Source organism: Furipterus horrens, unplaced genomic scaffold (genome assembly GCF_987537825.1).
Source record: "Furipterus horrens unplaced genomic scaffold, mFurHor1.1.pri manual_scaffold_1, whole genome shotgun sequence".
NCBI classification, from domain to species: domain Eukaryota; kingdom Metazoa; phylum Chordata; class Mammalia; order Chiroptera; family Furipteridae; genus Furipterus; species Furipterus horrens.
The window spans coordinates 197054900-197080522 of record NW_028327171.1 but is presented as its reverse complement, the minus strand read 5'-3'; the positions used below and the strand labels follow the sequence as shown (position 1 = coordinate 197080522).

Here is a 25623-nt window from a genome sequence, read left to right as displayed (position 1 = left end):
AATTTAGTGCCAAAACTAATGCCCAGAGAGACATTGTTGGTTAGAAAAACCGTGATCCAGATCCCTGACTCTCTTAAGAGTCCAGTGTTCAAACTCTATTCTGATTTGACAACATAAAAGACTATTTGAATAAACTCTGGTTTATTACACAAAATCTGTCAACAGACATTTAGATGAATTTTTAACTGGTGCTAGAAAACATAGGGACCAAGAGACTATTGGTAAGGCAACGTGCCACTTTTCTAGTTCTAGTTCTTCTTGACAATATAGTGAAGACTGTTTTTTCTGGGTTTTTTTTTTTTTTTTTTGGTGGGTAAATAATAACTTCATCCTTTTCCAATTCATCTAAATACCCAAATCATCTAATGATTTCCTAAATGAGTCTGAAGATTTGGATACAGATTCTCATATGAAATATGTACTGTATGTATTTAGTTAAGACAGGAAAACGGCAAAAAAGAGAGGATTGTTAACCAAACATAAAATATTTTCACTCACTGTGAGTAAAACTCCAAAATAGTATGGTCCTAAGGGTTTTACAATATTCAGGAGAAAGAGCGAGTCCTGTTTGGGGATTTCATACGTGATTTCACTGAGTAATCTCTGAGAAGACGGTGCAATGTAGTTCCTGTATCTCTGAATACATGAAATGAACCTAGTAGTCTATTAGATTTTGTTCAATATCTGCAATAATGCAATTTCCTTTTTTGAGAGCACAGTGATTTATTTTAACAAATTCATTTTCTTGGGCAAAAAATAGTCTATGATGCTGCCTACACTTCGGAAGGGTGGTGACAGTGACAGCTGCCCCTTTCCCCTCTCCCACAATAACCACCCACAGAAGCAAGGCTTTTACAAAGTGTTTGTGAAATGAATAAATTAAGTTTCCATAATTAGACATTGCCAAGAAAATTAAGCAAGGACAATGCATTAGTCTCTAACTGCTGCAATTATTCATGCTCACAGGTGTAAACTCACTTCTTATAATTCAGTATCTATAGTTGAACATTAGCTATTTTTTAAATATAGTTAAAAAAAAACCCTAACCTGACTGCGTAAAATATTTTAGACAGATAGTCTTAGGAGAAAACATTATGTGAATGCCAAGGAAAGGCTTAAATGACGTTATTGATCTTCTTGGCAATTCAGAAAATGTCTTCCATTTTTTTAAAGCCAAATTACAAATAAAGGTTTTATTGACATGAGTATACATTAAAGTAAAAGATAATCTTAAAGAATTTTTTTTAAAAACGTAATACCCATACCTGCCATCTCTAATTAATATACATCCTGATACTGAATTTGAAAATTAATATTTTCCCATAAGGCATAAGGCCCTAGTTCAATGGATTAAACTGCTTTCACGGCAAGGCAAGACGAAGGATTACTTTCTCATGCTGTCAATGCAAAATAAAGTGTATGTAAAACCAGTTCTTTTAATAACTAAAAACATCAGCCTTTGAATATATCTGTTTCTAAAGCATCCGTGAAGAAGCTACAATCTTTTATTTGCAAAACCCAACAATACTGAGTCATTCCTGGGTTTTCTTCTCTAGCACTCATTCTACCTGGGAAGGGCAAGCCATTTCATTCAGCTACTTAAAAGAAATCACTTCTTAGCAGGATTTCCTCACATAAAACCAATACTTGGTAATTTTCCTTAAATTCAAATTATTGAATTTTTATTAACATAGAGAATTTTGTACACTTAGCCATTATGAAAAAAATCAACGTAAGTCAGACATAGTAATATCTGTTAATAACTTACAAGACAGGCAAAAGACACAATTCTTTAAATGTCTAATAAAATAGCCTTGGATAAGAGCATTCTCTGCCCAGGAAATCATACATTCTATAAACAATGATCAATGCAGGCTTAAGGATAAAAGACCAGCCACAGAGAGATTATTTCAAATAAAAACATTCCAATTTCTCCTTCATTTTCCTTCATTTAAACATCCAAACGAAACATGTGGTACCTTTTAATTTTCTGAATGAGTGTTTCCCAATCAATGTTTCCTCGGTCAGAGACAACAAACTGAAGAATCTACTGAAACAAAACAAAAGGAAAAAAAATACATATATAGATAGATCTGTTAACTACGTATTGAAAATTAAAACTTACCAGTAAGCAAATGCATTCTTTATATCCAGACAATAAATCTAATTTCTTGAGATCTGTAGTGCAAACAATGCAGTACTTGAATTTTTAAGAAGCTCGGTAATGAATTTTAAAGCATTTTACTTTGAGATTACAGAAAGCAGATCCCTTGGAAAACATATTAAAAATAAAATAAAAATTACCACCCACCCCCCGTCCCCCGCCCCAAACCATTACCAGTGCTTATGCCGCGATACCACCCAAGGCTAGCCCTTCAGGACTGCTGCAGAATCCTTCTCCGGGAGCATTATCTCACAGGCTGGCTCTAGCCCTGGCTCTCTAGCTCCAGACAGACTGCAGTCTGCAAGCCACCAGCTCCTGCCTGCGTGTATCAGGGAAAGGGGAGCTGCGAATTAGTAAAAGTCCCCGCAGTGGCGAAAAGGAAAATAAGGCGAGTGGGAGAGGGAGAGAGAGCTCACTAGCCTCAGAATTTTCGAGAATGATGACAAGCCACCCAGCTCCGCCATCATTCAGTGACAATAAGGTGCAGCCCTGGCTTATGATTCAGTGGTTTGCCGTAGGGGCTTCTGGTACCAAATGCCTGATGGGCATTTTAATTGCCTCCATCCAAGTGTGTCCCCAGGAGTCCAGTCTATAAGCATCATCTGGTCTCCTTTGTGCTAGCGCCACACACACACACACACACACACACACACACACACACACACACACACACACACACACACACAGTTTAAGCAGAGAGGCAGTTTTCCGGCATATAGGATTACAAATAAGTTAGGCTCTACAAACTGGATGCGAGTAAATGACAGTTTATGGGAATTTTTATTATCTGCATCAATGACAGCAGTTTCTTTAATGTTTTGTCATTGGCAGATAACTACAATATTTTAAAACTGAGTATTGCATATTGTTTATTTATATTCCAAAATAAATAACCATGCTCATTAGAAAAATGTGTATAGTTACGTATATTTTCTTAGGAAAAAAATCAGTCCCCTTGTAATTGTGATAATTACGCACATGGAAATGTCTTCCTTACAAGGGAGAATGCAGCAAAAAACAGAGTATTAGAAAACCGAGGTTGATCTGTAATTTCTGTGGGCAATCAATTTTATTCTGTTTACACACAAAAGGAAAAGAAGGTGGCAACCAGTTTTAGCCCTGGGACCTGGGACTTTACAGTCCCTGAGGGCCAAGGCAGGGAATTGAATCTCTGGCATAATCAGTATCCCCTTTCTGTTAACAACTGAAATTAAACAGTTGAATATCCCTGTTTTACAGTGCCCCTTATGTAGGGAGGTTATATGTGAAATAAGTCTCTGTATTTATTTCCTGGTCAAAATGAATGGGGAAAATGTTAATAAATTAATTAATCTGTGCAGCATTGTTAGCTCCCTGCATCAGTGAATAAAAGCAAATTCAATGTGTACCAAAAGGGCCAGCTGTGAGAAAGGTTGCTGGGAGGGTGCATCACCATGGTTACTAGAAACAAAAAAGATGGAGAAAAATAAGGAGATGATAGAAAAAAGATATAGCGGAGTCAATTTAGAGACCTTTGATATGCTTCATTCCTTTTCTTCTGGAAAGAATTCTCAGATTTATATTACATTTCAAATGTATTAGAATAAATTTGCATTCTCCATTAGCCACCTTTTTTCTCCTTGTTTTAGTCATTAGCTAACTTTGCTTTCATAAATATTCAAATTGTGGTTCTTTTGTAGGAGATAGATTCTGCTTCTCCAGGTCTGTACATATTCTGGATTCATGACCACTCAAGTCTATACCACACCCTTTGTTTCACCGGAGAGAAAGCTGAGGCCCAGAGAATCTGACCAAGGCCACAAAGCTGAGTGGAGATCCAGCAGAGACACTATCCCAGGTTCCTGACTCAGGCCTCCTACTTTTTTTCTATCACTAAGTGGCTTTCTTTCCATGCTCTCTCTCACCCTGTTTGCAAACAAAACAAATTCTAGAAATATCTTCTGTCTTTGATATTGCAATCTTTCTTTTACTTGCTAAAGCAGATCTTCCTCTCTAAGTGCTTCGTACTCATTCTGGGAACTAGCTTTGTTTAGTGTCTGTGCGGAATGTACAAGAGGTCTGAAGAATGTGGGGTGATTATGTCACTGCTTTTCTGTCATTTCCAGTCTGGCAATCAGATGTATCAAGCATGACTGCCCTTCTGTGACCCGATTCTGTTGAACCTGAACTTAATGATCATATAGTAGGCATTATATCATCCCGGGCATCATTCTTTCTGCAAGCATGAAACTGGGCAATTGCATCAGAAAAGATGAAATACTGCTATTTGCAACGACATGGATGAATCTGGAGAATATCATGCTAAGTGAAGCAAGTCAGATGGAAAATGTCAAGAAACCATATGATTTCACTCATGTGTAGAATATAAAACTGAAATCAACAAACAAAAACTCATAGACTCAGACAACTGTGTGGTGGTTATTTGAGGGGGAAAAGGGGATGGGGAAGAGGTAGGAAGAGTAAAGGGGATCAAATATACAGTGATGGGGGGAGACTTGACTTTGAATGGTGCACACAATGCAATATACAGATGATGTATTATAGAATTGCACACTTGAAACTATATAATTTTAATAATCGATGTCACCACAATTAATTTAATAAAATTTAAAAAAAAAAATCAGACAAATGAATTGAGTTGGCCTCCCAAGGTTCCCCCTAGTTATAAATAATGTGAACCTTCCTAGGGTTACCCAAAACAATGAAGCCAGAAAATTAGAAGCCCAGGTAAAAATTTTTTTAAATCATTCATAAACCACCACTGGGGGGTGCAATATTTGTTAAAATCTTCTTGAGCTACTCAATAAAAATTACAACTAGGATTTTGACCTTGATGTTTTACTGTTTTTGTTTCCTTTCTAAAGTATTTTTCGATATTCAATTCTTATGACTCATCTCCAGGTCAGGCCATATTTCCTCTTTTTATGTCTCAAACACAGTTGTTGCCACCACTACTATTCTCGGCCCCCAGCTATAGAACAAATCAATCGCATTTTTAGATATGACTACCCTAGGTAACAATTACAAAAGATTTCAGGTTTCAGTGAATCTGAATGCTGGTTAGAATATCCCTCTCCTGTAAACATGTCCCTTTAAATAGATAATTCTGTTAAATTTCTATTTTTCTTAAGTGATTTTAAACACTAAGCTTATTTTTCAAAGCAAATGGTTTGTTTTAATATACTGTCATCTGTTGCTCACTTCTAAGCACAAAAAAATGATGCATATGACTGTCATTTCTTAAAACATGAGTCACATTTTATTAAGATCTCATAAAGCACACATACTAGTTCTGGTGAGTCTAAAAAAATAGCACAACTTCCAAAAGTATTTAATAGTCTTGGGAGCCATTTAACATGTGGGATACCTAGTTCATTCAATGAGAATGTGTTGGCATATTCTTTTTTCTTTTTCCCATTTGTTAGTGATGAACTATTACTTTAACATCTCCATTGTAAAATAACCATAATATGTAAAATATAATTCCTGCCTTTAAGCACGTTATATCCTAAGAACATAAGATGATAGATAACTGAGACTTTCATGATTTTTTTGGATTATTCATATTTATGCATGAGAGTAAACTGTAGTCTTTTCTTACTCTTTCTCTCTGACAATATTCTAGATGTTGGCTTAGCACGATTCATCAGCTCATTTGCCCAGTTTTGATGACCCACCGACATATATTTCAGACATCTGATAGGTTCTAGGAATTGGGATAAAAGGAAACAAAACTTCTTCCATTGGGAAACTTTCAGTTGTAGTGGCGGGAACATAGAAGTGAACAGAAATGAACTTCGCACTTCTTGTTCTCACTTTGCTGAGACACAAGGTCTCCGCTCCTCCGTTGAGAGCTGCTTCCTCTCAGATCCTGGTCTGTAAGAATCTGATTTAACTATGTCCCCGAATTCAGTTAGCTTACTCTGGTGGCTCTTCCGGAAGAGCTTGTATTCATCCCCTAAATGCATTGGTCTGTGTGTCTGCATATCACTCTTTAAACACTTTAGGAGCACATGATGGAGGTCTATCTCTTTTACCTCCACGAAGCCTCTGGCCACACATCACCTTCCCAGCCAGGGCCTCGTGGACTACCACGGGGAGAACTGCATCCATGTCCCTTCCACGGCCCCGCACCCCTGCTCCATTTCCCCTTTGTCCCATCGCACTTACCACTTAGTATCGTACTGTATCGTATTTATTATGTGTTCATGCCTCACTCTGCTAGTTCCATAAAGGAAGACATCTTTACATGTTGGGGACACCGATGTATCCAAAGCACCTAAAACAGTGCCTGGAAATTACAAGCACTCAAAAATATTTTTTAAAGGAAAGAATGTGAAAATTATATTAGTCAATGAATTGGAGTGTTTAAGCACAAGGGAAGTTTCTGTACTCCATACTGATTTCCGTGTTTTATATGTGGGGTGCGGCAAAAGTGGGTTCACAGTACGCAAAACACAAACTTTATTCTTGTATTGTATTTATTAATTATTGTATTGTTTTTCCATACAAACAACTGTAAACCTACTTCTGTCCCACCTTGCATTAGTCTGAACTGTATGAGGCTGAAATTCTATTACCTTTTACCTACAAAATGGTAACTTCATATGGTTTAGCCTAATACCTGAAGAAACTATAAAGGATGTAAAACTGAGTGGGAAGAGTTATATAAAATGTGTCAATCTCCATGCAAGGCAAGTGTTTAATGGCAGCTGATTAAACTATGATAAGTTTCAAATTCAATTTATGGCACCTTCCAGAATATTACAAATTATTAGAAGCACAGCTCCAAAAGCTATTGATTTTTTAAAAGCCATTATGCTCTATAATTCATTTAAAGATCTAGAAATCTCTTAAGAATTATTTCTTGAATTCCTTTAAAAATTCAATAATAGGCCTTTAAATATCATTCATTTTAAATTTGTATGAGAAAATGAATTCAACATAATATCATCAATGAAAGAAACATGCTCCAGAGGTTCCCTGATTACTGAAATAAATAATAACTGTCCAGGAATGAAAAGAAAATCACCCAGATAATAAATTTATGTAAATTATTCATGTGGTTTTCTTTTGTTTTTCATAGCAAAGTACAAACTTAACCACACACCATCGACAAAGCTAAATTATTCATGATAAAAATAATGTTGAAAAACTCAAGTAAATAATTTTGAAAGTGATAATGAACAAATTTATTAGCAAAGGACAAAAATCCAACCCCTCCCAAAAAATTCCTGGAATCACTTGCCTCGTGCCCCAAATTTCTCTTGACATGGTTGAAGAAGACAGACTACATTCATTAGCTTATTGTGTACTTTATATTTGATTTACTTTTACTAGATTTTCTGTGCTACTGAGCTGGACTATTTATTTATTTAAAGTTTCAAAATAGATCGGTATTATCCAGGCCCCAAATCCTACAATTATTTGCCTTTATATCTATTTTAACTGGCTTTTACACATCTAACACAGTAAAAAATATTTTAAGCCAAAATATTCAGTGTCTCCATGGAACTTAGATGAGAAATGAACCAGAAATAAGTAACTTTATAAAGGAGCAAAGAGCATACTGACGCAGGGGCCACCTGTTGTCATCTTTGACATCTTCGCTGTGATTCTGACTTAACTTGGCCTGGAGGGGGAAGAATGAACGTATTCTAACCAAGCAGGATGAGGAATAAAGCAAGATACCTGGACCACTTTCCGACTGCTCTTGAATCATGCTTTAATGCTTCTGAGTCATACTCAGAGTCTGGCTTCCCAATTTCATTTAAATCTTAGTGTGGTGATTGTCTCTAAAGATCAGTTCCAGTCTTCTCCAAATTTAAGGACAAAATATATTTCACCTTATTTTTGGATATAACTCAAATTATTTTTGGATTATGAACCATTTTGTACCTCAGAGAGATTCATCAGTGTTTTTATTTCATTTATCAAGGTGAAGCCAGAAAGATGATGTAAATGGAGAGAGAGGGAGAGCGGGGAGAGAGGTTTTTCTTTTTGTCAGTTCTCAAAATAAACTTTGACTGCAATTTAGTGAAATAGCTAGCACAGAGGCCACATTTAGGCTTTGTATGCCATTAACGATCTAGGCTTAGACTATGATATTAACCAAAGTTCTGTTCTCACATACTTTCACCAGAGTAAACTAAACCAAACTTCCTTTTTAAAAGTTCTTTTTTAAACAGTGTCACTGAACTGCAATTATGAAAAATAATTGCTACTCCAACTCATCAAATCATAATCTCATTATGCTTGAAGAATCATGTTGAGAATAAAAAGCTACCCAGATGTTGGTAAGGAAACTCTAATTGAAGACCAAATGAAACATTGCTGGTGGGGGTGTACATTAGTATGAACACCTTTGAAAACTGTGTGGCAATACCTAGTAAAGCTAAATGTACCTGCACCCTATGAACCAGCAATTCCACTTCTATACCCAAGAGAACTGAGTACATGTGTCCACCTGAACACATTTACAAAATGTTCTCAGTAGCTTTATTCATAATTCCAAAAGATTGGAATCTATTCAAATGCTCATAAACAGTAGAATGGACTGTGGTATATTCATTATAATATATTACTACACAGAAAAACAAAGAGTGAATGAAAAACAATTACTGTTACAAGCAACTATACAGATGACTCTCACAGGCATAATGAGTGAAAGAAGCAGGCACAAGAGTGCACACTGTATTATTCCATATATATGAAGTTCAAGAACAGATGAACCTAATATTCAGAGACAGAAGTCAGAGGAATGACAGGAATGTTTACCTCTTTGGGATCAAGATGGAGGATGGTACTGACTAGGAAGAAGTATATGTCTTTTTGACATGGGACATATAATTAAGATAATAATTATATAAATAATATAATTATGGTATGTTATAGTTCAGTAATTAATAGTAATAATATAATATTATGGTGCCATTGATTTAGAAACTCTATTCAAAACAAATATTTGGATCTGTAGTGAATATTATTCCAAAGAGTTCTGGTATGAACACACATCTTGCAAATGTGACATGTAACTATGGCTACATACATGAAGGCCTCATGATGATTATGAATTTGCTAAATAAACAAATTGTAAGGAGATATTTTCCTTAGAAGGGAGAGAACATTTTACATGGGCTTTTAATAAATAGGCAACTGTGAAGTAAGATATGTCTCTTGAGAATACCTTAACACATGAAAGTACTTATTTGTAGCTACACTTACTGAACCACAAAAGGATGGTGCAATACTGTTCCTTTCACACAAACCCCCTGCCCGTTGGTGTGGACCATAATCATCAGTTTATTTCAGCAATCATCTGCTTCTCTTCCTCCAATGCAAATCTTACACTTTCTTTTGGTCCATTTAAAGTTCTGCCCACTTTTATAAGGACTTCTAGAACTCCCCCAGTGCACCGTGTCACAAAGCTCTTTCCCTTCTCAGAGTGACCATAATACCAAAAAGAAAAAAAAATCATCATGATACTATGATGCCTAACATTATATATGGCCTGGGACTGGTCTTTAGTTCATATTCAGTTATTTATTTTTAATATTGACCCATTAAAGAAGCATAAAAATGATTTCATATAAATAAGTAAATACCTATAATGTGTCTGCCTCTCTGAACACAGTATTTTATTCAACAACTCTGAGAGTTATGAACATCCATTTCACAGTTGAGAAAATAGGCCTGGTTAGGTTTAGCTATTGCCAAGAACACACAGCTGAAAAGTGGTGGAGCAGAAATTCAATCCCTGGACTTATGAGGTAATTAGTTTGTAATTCAGCCTAACACTTCTAAGGTATCAGAAGAAGTGATAAATTAAATAGAATTAAGAATGTTCCATTTTTCTTGGACAGGTTCTTTAAACAGACTACTTATTACTCTAGGTATGCATGAAAGAGATAGTATTAGAAATAAAATTTTTTACTTTCAGAATTACTTCAGAGTCCATCAGCTCATATTTAAATGATGTGTGTGTGTGAACACAAGCATTCCCATAATTGAGGAAGACATTGTTTTACTTACTATCTAGCTGGTCTACTTTTGGCTGAGAACACAGTCATAGTTGTTGAGTTATATGCTTACGTGTTCTTAAAGAACTTGGTTGTTTGACAATTTGTGTTTATTGTGTACGCTTTTTAAACATTTGTTGAAATTAACCCATGTCTTAGAAGTATAGATTATACATAGTAAATCACTACCTTTGTTTTATAATGTCAAGTTGGAAATAATCAAATATCATGAGGAACCTTAAAGGTTACAACAGAAAACATTATGTCAATACCATATTATATAATGCATATTTTGTTTGAATTAATTTATATTTATTTATAGTTAAATTCTGGATGTAGGACACTTTTCTTCCAAATAACTCCATACCCACCACCAAATCTTTTCTCAAATTTTGTCTTCTCCATGAGGCTTAACCTGACCATCTTATTTAATATTGCAATCTATAGTTTCCACCCCTAATCTCCTTTAACTTATTTTACACAATAATTATTGTTTTCTAATGTACTATATAATTTGCTTATTTATTTTGTTTGTTCTTTATTGTTTGCCTTTCCCCATTCACTTTTACTTTCAATGAAGGCAAAATTTTGTTTTGTTCACCAATATATTCTAGATACCTAGAATTAAGCCTGGCGCACAATAAATATTCACTGAAATCTCACATGCCCGAATGAATAACTGAAATTATAACACTAAAATTCATATAAAAAGCATGAGTTCTCCCTTTATAAAATTCTGAATTCTGAGCTCAAACAGCTGAATAAATTAAATTTCAGAAATCACCAGGCAAAACACTTGTTATAAGCATTTCATTTAATTTGAGTCTTGGTTGACTATTTAAATATACAACTTTTAAGCTTTCTATGTTCAACATATTTATAGCCATTTGAGACATCTTCCCCTTTCTTAGGCTTTTAAAAAGTTATTTATGTGCTTACTTTTTTTTATAAAATTCTTCTAGCAATTCTTCCTACATGTTTATGAATCCTTAGTTATAACTTGCATGTCTATTTGTATTCTTCCAATCAACTATAAGTAATATAAAATGCTTTCTTTCACTATTAGATATAGAACCAGCCTATAAGAAAAACATCTTTACATGAGCAATGGGCAGATCCTAATGGAAAATTAGGAGAATTAGAGTGAAGGAATTCTCATTCAATACAATTTTCATTTCCTAGTCAGTCATCTTCAGAAGTCACGAATTTCTTGGCTGATCTTCCTGGACTCAGAAAATGAACCTTCATTTTATCGAATGTCTCCACAAATTGGAACATGACAACTTAATGAAAGACTAGATAATGGCACAAAATTAAATGTTACATTGCATGACATTAGATTTAAATTTCTAATTTCTTTTTGAAAAATGCTGTTAGTTTGTTTACCGCTTTTCAAGCTTAGAAGATGAAGTGATCTCAATATTCTCCACCTTTGTTCATTCCTTCAGCACTCATTAATGTCATAGAACCGGAAAGTGCGCAGCACTCCAGAGGGTGCCTCATGCCATTCCATGTGAATTAGGTAGTCTTAACCTTAGCATTACCAGATTATCCTGAAAAGGCTGAAATTCTGCAATCTCACCCAGCATTTTCTTTCAATGTAATGTTTCTAATTCAAATCATAAAACATCTACTGCAATGACTTAATGAATGCAATGTCATATATGGAAAACTTTCTAAAAGTTTGTGAATAGCTGAAATCCACATATAACATAGTTATGACACCCACACTTATTTTGTCTGCTGTGTAGGGCAGGTATATCCTTTGGTGATAGCCACTAAAAATTACATATGAAGTTTCTTAGTCCCTATTGTTCCAGTTCCTCTAATCCTTGTACCAGGGGTGCATCAAAGATGGGGGAGAGGTTTAGCTAGGCAGATATTTACTTATAGATATTTTAAATAAAACAGTCTGTCCAAAGTACAACACACTTTGAATATTTAGCTCATGTTCTGTGATACACCTTAATGTGCACTGAAGTCCTAAACCCTCCTATTGATAAAAACCAAAGAATACAGATGATGGATATGAAATCTCTGGTGTGAAAAGAAAGGTGACATGTGATGGAGAATGGGAGCACTTCGGTGTTTCACTCTATCACATCAGATTTCTAAGCTACAAAGGCTCTAGATAAAAGACACATTGGCTGTTAAATTAAAAGGAAATATTACACATGATTAATGTCTATATGAATATTCTTTCTCAATAGTACCATCTAATTATCTAGAAAAAGGTCATGCCTTAAGTTGCATTATAGTATTTATGTAATTTTTCATATTTTTGTGGCTCTTTTCCTTTTTTGCTTCTAAAACTAACATGTAATCGAAGAAATAACAGTGTTTTATATAATAGTTGGAAAAATAATTCAAAAATTTTTTTCTAGACATTGCCCATCTATTGTGACTCATATTTCAAATGGATTGTGAAGATAAGCTCTTTGCAAAATGTAGCCATTGTAAGTATCGGGCCAATGAATTTGTCTGGGAAAGAAACTTCCACTCTAAGGCCACTAGCTTCTTCTTAGACTGCCACATTCTTTGTGTGCTTTTTATTATCTTCTTATCGCATAGATACTAATAGCCTGGCAGCAGATCCCCCACCCCCGGACAAGATGCCAACAGGAGGAAGCATTACTCTGAGCACGAGCAAAGCTAGTGAGACAACTGGGTAGGGGAGAAAGCCCTCCTACCCCCTTCTGGTACCTGATTGGGGTTGGGGCCAGGGGAAGGCAGGCACGTGCACCATAGAGGTAAAGATGACAGCGGGGGAGGTGCTGTGTGGAAGAAACCTGTTAGTCCAGCCTAGGAAAAGAAGGGATTGGTTGGAGGCTGGACCCTCCTGAGCAGGTAGAAGTTTGGGCTAAGAAAAGCACCTGGCCCAGCCCACTTAGGAAACTAATATAAACCCAGGGGAAGGACGGAATGCTCTCTCTATTGCCCACCTGGCAGAATGTACTGGCTGGTGTGTTTGTGGGACTTCTGATCCTGGAAGCCAAGTGGCCAATGGTCGCACTGGACCCATATGCGGGTTCTGAGGAGCGAGAGCCTGAGGCCTGCTTGGATGACCACTTAGTGGCCACCTATGACTCTCAAGGGACAGTACTTAGGAGATGAATCTGGATGCTGCCTTTGATTTTGGTCTGGTTGAGGATGGCTGGGCTTTCCCCTGGGTTTCGGGAAGGGATGGGCTTTTGAGACAAGAGCCTGCCATTCTCCCAGATGTGTGCAGCATTTAAATAAAGACCTCTTTCCCTTCTCACCAACCTCTGCCTCCAGAATTTGCCTATTGGTGGCGGCAGGCAGCTTAACCGCCACTTTGGTTCGGTAACACCATTCCCTAGGCTTTGCTTGTCTCTTTCCAACTCTTCCTTTTCCTTTTTTACTGCACCATCATGAGAAGCATGGTCAAGGAAACAGAAAAATATTTAAGAAATCATTTAGACAGACTTTCTTCTACAAAGGTCTTAGGTTTTATGTCAGTAGATGGGGAACTGCATGAGTTTTATACCAGTTTCTCTTCCTACAATACTTGGTAGACTCTTTTTGCACTGATGCACAATAAATAATGTTAATTTGTTTTATGGATGTTGACTTAGAAAAAATGGAATTGGAAATAGGGAGAAAAATATTCTGTTACTGTGGTCTTTGTATCTATTTATTTTAAATACAGTAGAATTAAAAAAAACAAAGAAAAGGGAGTAGAATTCTAAGCTTACAGATGCCTTCTGTTAAAAGGCCTGTGAGCACGTAGGTGCCATATTAAAAAATAGCAGAAGGTACCTCAATGACAGGTTTTTCTAGGTGGTAAGAGCTGCTTATAAATGTCTTATAATTTCATATTTTAATTTGGAGGTGCTCAAAATGTATGATTGATTAGCTAATGAGAAAAAGGGGACATAAAGCTTGTGTAAAATGCACAAAGAATGCATAAAAAGAAACCTTGAGAAATTGGCAGTCAGGACATCCAGTTAAAAGCCAAGGGCAATGAAAGAATATTTTATTTTACAACAGAGAAACACTTTTTTTCTAATAGGGGGTGATGAGTGAAGGTGTAAAAAAGGATAGAAACACTAAAATTGGCCCAGAGCTATTTGTGCATCAGCTGAAGAAAAGCAGTAAATGAAAACTGATGGCAGGTGGTAGGAGGTTTAAGACACTCGAATCAGAAGGAAAAGTAAGCACATGGGAGGACAGAAAGGAGCTGGAGGATCAAGAGCTTTGGAAGCAAACAGGGTTTCATTTATAAACCAGTGAGCCAATCTGACAGGTGAGGCGGGCTGAGGCACTTGAAAGATCTTATTCAGTGGCTGGCATTACTGAATGCCCAGCTGGGGCGGAACAAGAGGAGTTTTAAACAGAGACATTGTTCCACAGAAATCTTAAGTTTCATGTGCCCTCCAATACGGCCTTATAAACCTTGAAGAGCGTCAATATTCACCAACCACCTGCAATCAGCGCTACTGCAGAATTTGCTAGACACAGCAAGTCCTTGACAGGGAATATTTCAATCTGGATGGCTGGCCCTCTGCTCAGAACTTATGTGTATTGATGATATGCAAATCAGCTCAGTTCAGTTCAGTCCCATCAACAGCATAAATTAAGTGCATCTATCATGAGGATTATCTTGGAAAGAGAGAATGTCAACCTCAATATGCCCATGGCCTGGAGGTGAACAGTCAGCAGCCTCTGAGTGAGGGAAAGTGAAAAACGGACAAAGAGTATTTCATCCTTAGTGACTGACTGGCTGCAGTCCTTCCTTAGGTTAAATACTTGGTGACTTACACAAAATATCTTGGCTCAGAATAATTTTCTTTTTAACCTGTAGCATAGGACACTTGTTTTTACCAGTGAAGATGGACTTGTGACTTTCTGTCACACATTCTAAGTAGCTTACAGTTAGTAAATAAAAGAGCTAAAGGACGCAGGGAGAAAGATCACAAAATTGTATGACAAATATGAGAAAAAAAATGGGCGATTAGGATGCACTCGATGCTGATATTTTTAAGAATTATAAGTCACATCTGAAAATAGCTGATTAAAGGAAATCCAGATATAACTCATTCTACAATGTAATTTGAAGACATTTTTAAATGAGTTTGTACTTTCTCCCAATAGATGCTATCCAGCCTGCTTATTAAGACACCATCAGTGAAAAATAATTTTTAAAGCCTGGATTTGATAACATAAAGGAAAATGGTGAGTGTATTCTTGTGTCCTGATTACAAGTAAACTCACTGGTCAAGTGGTGAGACTAGGTGAGGTGGTCGAAGTTATTTTTCATGATAGGAGCTGAAGACAACTGAGGTGCTCACAGTGAGGGGTGTGGACAAGGCCAAGGTGGCAGGAGGAGTCCTGGAGTCCTGCACAATTGTTAGGAGCTTTGAATTAAGTCAACATATGTATGTATTAAGTGAAAAAGGCATACAAAGAATGACATCTCTCCCAAGGACAGATACGCATCAAGCATATTACAATGAGGATATGTAGAAGTTGGGGAAATGGAAATACAGGTCAGAGATAAAAGAAAATAATTAAAATAACGTGAAGCAAAAAAAGGAACTTTCATATTCTGTTGATCATGCTCCAGCCCCAAAAGAAGAATATAAAGAACTCAATTCTTTGCACCTCTGGTTTAGAACATTACTGCCACCGCCACCAACACCACCACCAACAAAAGATTATGAAATGAGACCCAGAAAAGTTATGAACTGACCCCTGCCATCACTGCCCCAGTACCACCTATAGGAGAAAGATGGAAGGCGGAGGCGGGGCCCTGTCCCTTACTATTTCTAATAAACTCCAGGGAGCTGTTCCAAAATGCTTCGCTTCAGCTCTGCGTGATTCAGTTCAGATGGCCAGGAGTGGCCCACGAGGCTGCTGCACGGTTACTGAGCATCCCAGCTGATTGTGGTGCCACTGGTTCATGGAATACACTTTGAGGAAACTACTAAGGTGGATTTAAAAACTGGATTAAATTGTTCACTCACCAAATGCAAAGGTATTCACCTCTTATGCCAACGAAGCCAACAGGGGTTCCAAAAAAGAGCGGTAAGGGGATCAAACTATTCATGAATATGAATTTGTGCCAGAAACAGGTACTGTGAATTGCTACAATGTCTTTATGATGAAAGATTATATTAAAATTAAAAATTTATTTTAAAACATGACTTATTTTGTTTCCTTTTATTTTTCTGCTGCTTGTTTTTCCTTTTCTATTGCCCACTTCTTCATTAGCTACAATTAGTAATAACAGGTTATTATCTAGAAAAAACAAATTGCTCTAATCAAGGACATTTTCAGATTAACTGACTTTTCATTTCACATTTACTGTTAAGAGCCATATAAAGATGCAAGCAGGATTCCAAGGCTGTATTTATGACATATACTTTAAGTTAAATCTACAAATGCTGATCATAAAATTATAAAATTGTCTCTACCATTCTTGACGTAGTTCATGACCTAGTACAAGTTTTGTACTTGATGCTTGTGAACTGGAAGCCATGGAATAAAGATGACTCTTTTCTCTGCAAAGCAACTATAAGGTGATTTAGTTTCAGTAAGGAGTCTGAGGAATTCCACTAAGAGCTAGTGAAGGACTATTTTGCGATGGGATGAGGAGGTCAGCAGGGTGGGCAGGTGTCTTTAACCCTAAACTGGATTAGGTTGGCCTCTGAAGAAGGATTGTTTCCATGGGCCTCTAGATAATAAAGAAAAACTTTTATCAGGAGCTTACTAAGGAATAGGCACTTTTTTGAGCATTCATTTATATTAGCTCCTTTAATCTGCACAGCAGCTCTGTGAGGTAGTTACTATTGCTATCCTCATATTATAAAGAAGGAACCAGCATACAGGTGGATTGAACCACTGGCTATGAACTCAGTTAATAAGTGGCTGCAGGTATACTTTTAAAACTGCATTCTAAAAGAAATACTAGACATTTTACTACTCTATATTTTTACAATATGTATTTTATATGTCATCTGAGGTGTTCCTGTAACAGGGAGATGGTTAAAGGCCTTCGAGAGATTAACGTTCAGCATCCCAGTCCTCTGCTGGCAATTCTGACAATAGGGCTGCATCAGTAATACACACAATATGAATAATCTGGTACCTGGGGAGCAATGGAATACCTAAAGACAATTTTTGGCAACTTATTTCTTAGTCTTTTAATTTTCTGAGATGTGTGCATAACATTAAAAATTCTATTTTTTAAAATGAAACCTGTCCTAAACTTTTAACAACTGCCTTATATCTTAAGGCTGGTTGAGGAACCAAGAAACAAAGACCTCTGTGTTTTGGCATCTGAGCCAGTGTAGAATCACTGCTGGTCTTCTGAGGCAGTGATTTCAGTTTTTTGGTGCTTCATATAGATGCTGTTTGCATCAACCCTTTTTTGAACATGGAGACTCCTCCAGTGCATAGATACCTTTGAGGATCATGTGCACTGGCTGAAAGAGGAAAGTGATATTTTATTCCTTTAAATTATAAGATGCCAAGGAGCGATCAATAAATTAGTGGTACTTCAGGCCTTGGACATTATGATACATTTCAAAATACAATCTTCAGAATCACATCATTTGTTGATGGTTGCTTTAAAGTTAAAGTATACTTTCTTAAAAACATTTCTAGTTACTCAGCAAAGTTATTTGATATTTTCATTTTGGAAAGTTCATTGCAGCTTTGTTACTTTGGGGAAGCATCTGCTCATTCTTCATGATTCTGAAGTATAAAGGAATTCCTTAATTTTCTCAAGTTTACACCTTCATTGTATCTTGCCATGGTCATTATCAAACCAAATGACATTTCATTGTTCATACTAAAGTCTGTCCCACCCGAGCGAGCCACTGGGGACAAGTACAGTGATCCTTCACTAATCACGGGTATTACGTTCTAGACCCCCCCGCAAAAGGTGAAAATCCGTGAAGTAGGAACCTTACATTTATTTTAGTATTTACTGTACAGTACCACAAAATCCTGTGATATAGCAAAAAAATTCATGATAAATAATTAAATATAATATTTTTAAAAATCCCTCGATACAGTGAGGCCACATAAAGTAGCACCTTATAAAGAAGATCCTTTTATTACTTCTATTTTATAGGTGGGTAAGTTGGGACACAGAGGTTAAGTCACCTCCCCAAAGACAAACTGTTAGTAAACTGAAGAGCTTTTATGAACCAATCTAGTATGAGTTTCTCCAAGAGCCTAAGCATCTCTGCACGTAATTTTGAATTTTTTATTGGAGTAGCCCATTCTTTTCAGTTTTGAAAAATGAGGAATTTTTGACACAGTTGAAACAGCACTACCAAACCAAATCACTTTCCTCACTTAGCCCAGCCTGCCCAACAAACACACAGACATTCAACATCCCTTCATCTGACTTATATATAAAACCAAAAACAGAGAAATAAAGGACATTTCAACATAGAGTATACAATCCATGTCCTCTGTTCTTCTCCAGGTTACCCTGGTTTCCTATGCAAATAAGACTTGGAAAACCACTGGGTCTCTGTGAGTGTGTCTTCCTTACTCCATCCTCAGCCCTCCCTTTGCCATCATAGTCAGTCCTAGCAAAGATAAAAGAATAAAAAATTGCTGTGTCCTGGACATCTGGGCCATTTTGCTTTCCTTCCCTACAATTAATGAGATGCTAAGCATCACCTGGTTACTGATTGCTATCCTCTGTCCAATTTATCACAGTCTATGGTCTCATAGGGGAATGTTATTTAAAAGTTTTAATTTAAGAGTATGAAGAGATGCAGCACAAGCAGGAGAGTGTCAAAATTAAATTAAGTGGCATCTCAAAGATTAAATTATAGTCAAATAGCTATGCTCTTTATTTGTAATAAAGTCCCAGGAAGCAAAACCCACAATTCATTTGCCCACAAAGAAACTAAAAAATGCTCCCACATTAACTCCTTCAATTAAATCCTCCACTAGGGAAAATAAAAGAAGTCCATGCTTACTTTTTTTTAAATCCCAGAATTCTTAAAGTTATACTGTTCATTTAGCACCTACTTAATAAATGTAAAAAAGGTAAAAACAGAAAAAAACACACATTTCATAATTTTTCAGATATTTCCCTTTTAAAAACATTTACAATTGATTAACAAAATAAAATAGTTCATTCTTTCTTATCTGAACTATTAAGTAATAAGCAACTTTGGGAAAAATTGAGAATATAGTCCACAGTCTTATCTTTTGTACTATTTATTGTCTTAGAGTCATATGACAGGATTCATACAGTCTTGAGACAAAGATAGCTGATTTTTCCCCTCCTCCCCACGAGTCCTGTGTCTTCCACTTACTCTCTAAACACAGAGAGACTCATAATGATGCTGTTCTTCAGCATTGCTCCCAACCAGCTGAATGCTTCTTTGACAACACTAGCAACAATGATAGTATAGTTCATTTTGCCCTGGAAGCAATGAGAACCCAGTCTTGGTTTCTAAATACCACTTACAAACCACATAAAAACTTCTTGGAAAGAAGTGGGTGACCTCAGGTCTGGAACAGGGCAAGCACAGAGTGCCTGGAATCTTGTTGTACCAGAAAGCAGGGAAGTGCTGCAGGGTTAATGGGGTTGGCCAAAAAGACACCACTACTGTCACAGAGGGTTTACCAGTGGCCAAATTTGAGACAATTTATGCATCAAATATAATATTATGACAGTAGATTATAAGACACTGGAGAAAACAAAATATGTTCAGTTCTGTAAGAAACTTGCAAGCTGCCTTCCAAAGTGACTATACCATTCTGCACTCCCCAGTGATGAGGGCTCATGTTGCTTCAGTATTGTGTTGTCAGTGTTCCAGATTTTGGCATTCTAACAGGTATGCAGTGAAATTTCATTGTTGTTTTAATTTGTATTCTTCCAATGACATATGATAGGGACCATCTGTGTATATATTTTGGAGAGGTCTCTGTTAAAATCTTAGGCCCATTTTTTAATCAGATTGCTTATTTTCTTATTTTTGAATTAATAGTTTTTTTTGTATGTTTTGGATAATAGTCCTTTATCAGACATGTCTTTTGAAAATATTTTTATCCAGCCCCTGACTTGCCGTCTCATTCACCTGACATTGTATTCCACAGAGCTTAATATTGTTTTGGCTCTTCTGGGTCATTTGCCTCTCCATGTGAACTCCAGAATCAGTTTGTCAATATCCACGAAATAAGTTGCTGAGATTTTGATTGTAATTTATTGAATCTATAGATCAAGCTGGGAAGAGCTGACATCTTGACAATACTAAGTCTTCCTATCTAAGCACATGAAATATCTCTCCATTTATTTAGAGCTCTGATTTTGTTCACCTGTGTTTTGCAGTTTTCCTTGTATAGCTCTTGCACATATTTTGTTCGTTTTATATCTATTTCATTTTTTGAATGTTAATGCAAATAGTTTGTATTTTATTTCCAAACTCCACTTCTTCATTCCTAGTATATAGAAAACCAATTGGATTTTGTATATTAACTTAGAATCTTACTACCATGCTACTAGTCCAGTCAGATTTTTTTGTTGATTCTTTTGAAATTTCTACATAAATAATAAAATCTGTAAACAAAGACAGATTTATTTTTCTTCCCAACTGTACGACTTTTCTTCTTGTTTCTTTACTTTTCTTTTCTTGTTATATGAGCCAGAACCTTCAGCACAATGATGAAAAGAAGTGGTGAGAACATCCTTGCCTTGTAGCTGACTTTAGTGGGAAAGCTTCAAGTTCCTCACCGTTAAGCATGGTGTTAGCTGTATGCTTTTCATAGATAGTCTTCATCAAGTTGAGGATATTATATTATTTTTAATAGTTTAAAAGAAAGGAAAATATCTTTTGTTAAACTAGAAGATGGAAGAGATATTCACTTCCTCATCTGGAAGGCCTCAGTAACAGTGCCTACAGCTCCTTTATTGATCTGAATAATCTATAATTCTAATCTACATGTATAGCGACTAACTCTGTATCCCCTTAGGAGAAAGGATGAGCATTACACTTATATCCTTCTTTGCACTGCTTAATTTTTTTTTAATCTCAGCATTAGAGGCATAATTTTGTTTTATATCTGGCTTATACTGATTGCATTTACCTTTAAGAATTTTTGGAAAGCATGCTAAAACATTTGTGGGCTATATTAATGTGGGATACAACTACTATACATAGGCTATAGTAGTTGTATGTTAGGTTATCTGCAGCTAAAATATTTATTTCTGTTTTGATTATTTCTTCCATTGTGTTTACCTATTTTAAAATAAATCAGATTACATTGGCGTGTGTGCAGTATGCATGGGGGGTAGAGGGACTATGTATCAGGTTGAGACGTGGTGCCATTTTTGGTTTCTATGTTTCTCTCTAAGCAGTAGAGGGCAGAATTATTGTACTTACTATGTGCCAGACAGTGTGCTCAGCACTTTATAAGACTCACATAATATTTACAAATTTAGGAAGCAGGTGCTATTATTATCTCCATTTCACGGATACTGAAACTGAAGCACATAAAGTTAAGTACATTGCCCAAAAAAACAATAAATAGTAGAACCACAAATCACCAAAAGAAAACATTCTTTAAATCCACTTTCTCTTTCCAATTTCTTCTCAAGCAGAAAACCTAGCTTCCCCAAAACTAACACCGTCAGTAGAACAGTTAGAAGACAACCGCTAAACCTGGCCTGCTTACAACGGACATGTGTTAGACTTCAGAAGTTGAGGCTGTGCCTAGATTGTTTATTTTGTTCTTGAGTGAAGAACGTGAGAGGAAGGTCGGCATTCCCCAGCTTATGGAAAATATTACATATTACTTGGGTTTCCTCACAGGCCCACAGAAATCTACTTAACCCATAATGTGGTTGAATCATAGTACATATCTGAGATGACAGTACTTTGGGGGAACACTATGACTGGAAAACTCGAACAGCTTCACAAATGCTGAATGAAAGAATAAAAGAGAGAAATTTGGGTTGAAAGTATAAAAATAAAGCTGAGTTTCTGTTTTACTCATCTGTAGTGAAAATTTACAGATAGGAGTCTTTGTTATCAGTAAATTAAAATCTTTTTGTAGTTTTCAATGCTAATTTACCTCACCCACAGTCCAGCTATAAGCCCTCACCTCAGTAGGAAGCCCATTCAGGTCTTCCCAGAATTTTCCATAATACAAAACTGCCTAGCTCTCAGTCCATTAAAACTCTCCCCCACAACAGATTCTACCTGGAGGATTAAGATAAACAAACAAAAAAACAAACAAACAAATAAATAAATAACTGAACTGAGTGGATGTTTGCAAGCATCTTAGCTTTCTGAGAATATATGCATTTATTAAAGGGAAATAAATCTTTATCAGATGTGTTCTATCAAATGAACCTCCACGATGGAATTCTACAAAATAACATAGAATCCAACAAAAAAAACAGATATAAGATCATAAAATTGAGGATAATCATGAGTATGATTAACACTCTTTTTCTGTCTTCCTGTACAAAATATCTGTATATTCTAGGTATTTAGTTAGGAGCCCTGTGAACCGGGACTGTGTAACTGTATCTGTGCATTCAAAGGCTAACCTTAAATTCTTTCTGACACTTTAAATCATTTCTGAAAAAAGGCAAAGAATAAGTAAACAGGTAGGTAAATAATTGTGTGTGTATATATATGTGTCCATATTGGCACTCTGTAGTTCAGTGTGTCCATGAGATTTACCAGGGACAACCAAAACACACAGTCCCAATTTTACTATATACAATGGATCAAGCAAACGTCAAATAAGTTTCTGGGAGATCAATCTATCTATCCATACACACACATATATAATTATCAATTATTGCTCACTTTAATATTTAAATCCTATGGCCTTAGTTTACTTGCTATTAAAAATAATCTAAAATTGAACCATAAATATGACTTTAGACTTTCCTTCTTCACTCTGCTACCCAGTATTCATACTAACTGATGATGGTTATACCTGTCTGGATCTTGCAGCCTTGGGGAGAGGGACAGAGCTAGAACGTAAGACACTTGTGGTCAGAGTGGTGGCCTTATTTGGGAGGCAACAGTATAAGAGCATAAGATTCCTCACGGAGACAACCTGACTACCAACTAAGGGTCTCGTGGGGAGAATTCAGATTTAAATACCCAAAGACTGAATTTAAATGCTCCATTAGACTAGAATTATGTATTGAGGTATAAGTCAAAGAGCCAAAAGATCATCACCTGGATAGAGCCATACACTTTTGTCCATGCTTTTGTTGTCACTAAGTTCTACTGTGAAGCAGGTACCTTGAAGCTGTCACCTTGCACACACAACCATCTGACCCCAGGTCCGTGGTGAGTGCTTTGGACCTGGCTCCTACCTGCTCACAAGAGCCAGTCATGTGCATCTCTTGCCAACTCTGTAGTCAATGACATCTTGATGGCAGTTTGAATTGTCAACAGGGGACATATTTATTTACACACAGAAATCTGACTATCAATCAGGGCTGTTTTCTTTCTGCATTACCTCCCTCCCCTTGAGAGCCAGCACACAACTAGAATATTTGAGACTCCTCCTCTTTTGACATAATTTTTACATGTCTTTAGGCAGGGATCACATTTCCAAATACCTCACTTAAGGATGAGGACAAAGTAATTAAAGGTGGTAGGGACAGTCCAAAAATAAGAGTACTAGAGGCATAAAAATAGGAAAAATTACTTGAAATGACTTGTTGCACTTCAGCTGAGTAGCTTTCCGATGACTTTAATCATCACTATTGAGGAGTGGGACTAATAACAGCAACAGAGCACTCACAATGTATTGTTCACCAAGCTTTTTCCTGCATGTTATCTCATACATTCTTCATGAACACCTTGTAAAGGTGTTGGGTCTAAGAATTGCTTTATTCCCATTGATACATTCAAAAGTCAAACATCAGGTTTCTGGAGAAGACAACACCAGGACCCATGTTACATGGTTTCCAGTATTGGTCTCTGCTCACTCAACCTCTTAAAAACAAATGCACACGTGATTGGGTTTTGGGCTTTTTTGTTTGTTTGGTTTTGTATGTTTTAACTTTGCTTTTGTGATGACTCTACTCTCTCACAGTGTTAGAGTCTCAAAAGTCTTCCAAGTTAATTTTAATTTTAGGTAATTTTAAAAGCAAGTTTTAGTCACACCCATAGGACTTTTAAAAGAAGAGATTATATAGGGGAAAAATGACAGCAGGGACACACGACTGCAAAAAAAGTAGGTTCGAGCCGGTGGATTGTATACTTCACTCTATATTCTGATGTTATTAAGAGCATAAATTCAACGTTATTTAAATATATTATGTTCCTGGTACTGTGCTAAGTCTGTCCCTAAATCCCAACATTTAAAAATAGAAGAAGTAGGTGGAATGGCTTCAGGAAGTCGTTATGAGTGAAGTTTGCAAGTGGCCTGGGAGACATTGTTCAGAGTAGGTTAGGGCCTGACAACTTTACAGTGAGTTAGAATCAGTAAAAACAGCTATGTCTGTCTATAAGGAAACCTGATTTCATTATAAATATTTTATTTATAAAAGTTCCTAGCTGATTTCATAGTGGGGAAAAAATTTTAGAATATATGCTCTTAATAAACTCTTATGCAACTTTTTGCCTCCTGTGCCATGATTCTATAGCAAGTAATTCATCATATCCAAAAGTGTATTTATTCACTTTGAGCCATTTAATCTAACTGGCGGCATGGTATACTGAGTGGTATGTGGCTTTGAAATGAGTCAAGTTTAAAATTGAGTTCTGTAATTTGCTAGCTATAAAGCCTTGGGGAAATTAAGTAGCCTAGACTTAACAAATCCCTAATTCACAAGATCATTATGTGAAATAAATAATTTGATGTGTACAAAGTAACAGCACATTTTACCCACCCAATAAAGTTAGTCCCCTTTCTTTCTTAATAGGCCTCACCATGCTCTGGTTTTCCTAGAAAGCAAATCATTTATGAATTCCACAGAGAGAGCCTTTCAGTTCATGTAAATTTGCTCAGGCTTCCTCTACCAGACTGCCAGTCTTTAAAATAGAAATTCTTACTTAAATTGGAAAAAAAAATTTTGAAAATAAATACCATATGCATTTTGCCTACATTAACTCTGCCTATAATAAATTATCAAAATGTTTTCTAAGATCGAACAAGTACTCAGAATTCTTTGGGCTCTATGCAAGGATCAGATAAGCACATTTAAGAATTAAACACTTTTGAATAATTATGACATTTACCTTATCAAGGGAACACAATGAGCTTCCCAGAAAAAGTATGCAATATAAAAGAATATTTTAAGTGATGATAATTTATGCATGCTACATTTTAAAGCAACTAAATGGCAAATGATAAATTAAACTGGTAAAAGTAATTTATCCAAAATAAAGACCGAGGAAGAAGTGCACCATCAGAATAACACCTTTTTTTTTTTAACTTGGTTGATGCTTTCTAACAGATACCTATACA

The 25623-nt window shown here is 36.2% G+C and overlaps 1 long non-coding RNA gene across 2 annotated transcripts in view; it reads right to left on the bottom strand.

Moving 5' to 3' along the window:
• The window catches only part of LOC150022593 (uncharacterized), a 165252-nt gene that overhangs the window by 33040 nt on the left and 106589 nt on the right, over positions 1–25623 (bottom strand). Inside the window, exon 3 of one of the 2 annotated variants that reach the window (XR_016509642.1) lies at positions 1980–2050. This is a non-coding gene — a long non-coding RNA (uncharacterized LOC150022593). The remainder of the gene's footprint in view (positions 1–1979; positions 2051–25623) is intronic. The other variant, XR_016509640.1, reaches the window with a different exon arrangement.